The sequence below is a fragment of the Cryptomeria japonica genome, chromosome 2 (assembly GCF_030272615.1).
Source record: "Cryptomeria japonica chromosome 2, Sugi_1.0, whole genome shotgun sequence".
In the NCBI taxonomy this organism is placed as follows: Eukaryota; Viridiplantae; Streptophyta; class Pinopsida; order Cupressales; family Cupressaceae; genus Cryptomeria; species Cryptomeria japonica.
The window spans coordinates 334603144-334605844 of NC_081406.1; positions in this window are offsets into that span (position 1 = coordinate 334603144).

A 2701-nucleotide genomic window follows, 5' to 3' on the forward strand; every position below is an offset into this window, starting at 1 on the left:
ATCTTCCTTGTATAGATGTTAGCGTACTGAAAAGTACTCCCCGTAAATGTGAATAAACCAGTATTGGTGTAATTGTGTGTATTGTAAGAAACCAGTGCGTATTCTATGTGCCCATGGATTGGTGAAGTAATCAACCATGGAGAATATGTTGTTTATGAGTATGGGAAACCATACTGTTTATGTAATGTTGCTTATTTGTTCCCTACTGAGTACCAAACCTCGGGTTGTGGGTAACTCGGTATGTGAAGGGGTAGTATTCGAAGCGACCGTTCCTTGAATAGTATGGATTGGCGTGCGAGTAATGTCAACGCGAAGCGACTTTAGCTTCTCTACTTCGAGGAATGATATAGTTGTACTACTAAACTGTATCAAGGTGTACTCAATACTTTCCCTTTGATGAATCTATTTATAGGTTTATGTGTGTCAGCCTATTCTCTTCCTTATCTGAGCATATAGATGGTAGTTTTTGTGCATATTGTTGGATTCTATTGGAGTATCTGTTGCCTTGTCTTCTTGAGAGGCGTGTTATTATTCTTACATAAGTTGCCAACTGGCCTGTGTTGGTAGACTTGTGGGTAGACCATAGTCATGTATACCTCTGACTTACGACGAGTATCCTTCTAGATACGTCGCTATGCGGGATGTGGCTTGCGCGTGCTTTTTCCGCGAGGTGCACTACCATGCGGGATACGTCCATTGTGTGTTTTCTCCACTTGGGGTATTGCCATGCCACGTGACAACGTGATGCGGGGTGATGTCGAGGTGCACACCGCCATGCCATGTGGATAGTGTGACTATGTCGCATCACATGATGAGCTACTGCAATAGCTAGTCAGTTGTTCCTTCCTTCCTCGTTGGTGGCTAGATGCTAGTCACACAGTGATGTTACGTGCAGTTGTGATATTCTTTATATTTCTTTGGGGATCAGCAATTTATTTTACTTTGACTTTGAAGGTTTGGCCACGATCTTGTGATCTTTTGCACTTTGATTTGGTGTTGAAATTCCGGATTATTTTCTTACCTTACTGTTGGAATTGATGATTTATTATCTTTATTCATCTGTGCTTTGGTGGCTGAACTGGTTTATCCTTATTGTTTTCGGATGCTGATCTTGTGTCGAAATGTGAAATTCCTCTCCAAGGACGTATGATACGGAATTGGTAGAGTGTGTGCGAGGAAGTTGTTGTAGGGAACCGTGAGGATAGGGGGTATGTGAGGCTGTGACGCAGCTAGTACCCACTACCTACCTATGTGTGGTGACTATCTCTTGGAGGCTAACCACCTTGCACAACAAGGGATATTCACAAAGGTCTTGTATGGAAGGTAGCACCGCTATGGTGTGCCTAGCACCATCGAGCCCTTGAGTGAGATATTGGATATTTTTGATCATATTGTTGTTCTGAGATCAGGCATAGAGATGCTGATCGTGCATGTTATCCTTGGACCGAGCATTAGACATGCTCACATGTGGCCTTTTATGTTATGCATTTCAGTTATGTGGATGGTTATTATTTGTATCATGGAGTAAATTGTGTTAGCTTGTCACTATGTTATGGGACATAGTCTTTGGGAAGGTTATCTTGTGCCTGGCAAGTGTAACCATTGAGTTATTTATGTTGCTCTTACTTTATGAAAGCTAATTTGGCTGTAGAAATTGATATTTTGAGCTAGTTCTATGTTATTAAATTTTATGATAAAGATGGATTGGTAAGGGAAATTGATCTTATGGCATGTTTTTCTGTCATTTTGATCAATGATTATGGTAATTGTGGTTTACCTCTTTAAAATGCTTTAATTTGATGTTACGAAAGGAAGAAAATTCTTGGTTCTTTGCTATGATTGTGGATAATTCCTAGAATATTTTATGGAATGTATGGGTTTAGTTGTATCTCGCCAATGGATTATGGCGTTTGTAAAAGATTTTGCAATTATATTTCATTTATTTATGGAAAGTTTTCTCTGTGCAATTTGATCTTTGTTGAATGAGTTTCAGGGCTGATGCGTACGACATGTTCTCCATCTAGCCTTACGACTTCCAGGAGTAAGTCGGAACCTAGGGGGGGAGAATGTAGTACCCCTACCGTAATCGATCTCTAACCTTGGGTTAATCTTGATTAGTTTATCGTATTATTATGTGATAGTCAGATGTTGATTTTACGCATAGCTATTGATGTGGTTTTCTCATTAGTTGTATGCAGGTTATTCAGTGTACCTATTTCGTGATGTTAGTATCGGACTAACGCTTTCATTAGATTTTATAAATGTATGCATGTATGATCTTATGTTGCAGGAGATTCCAGGTACGAAGTCGCATGAGTGCGAGGTTCGTCGTCACCTGGTTTTGCAGGTTTGAGTGTACCCTTGTTAATCCCTAGAGTCGGATTAGGTGGTCGTGAGACCCTAGTTGACCTTCGTCGTGCTCTAGTGAGCATCGCCAGTCGTCGTCGGTAATCCCTGTTGGTTTGGGTTTGCGAGTCGTCTGTTTGGTTGGCTTTCTCGATTTGTGTGCCTGGTGTGTTTGGTTAATTGATTAACTAGTCTTTAGTAATTATCTTGATTAATATGCGTTAATGCATTGAGGATTAATGGATTAAATTAATCAGGTATTCGTTATTCGATTTTCGTGGTTATTGAATTGCCTATGTTAAATTGAAAGTAAATCCGATTAAATGTCTGTTTTCGAATATTTAATGCATTTTAT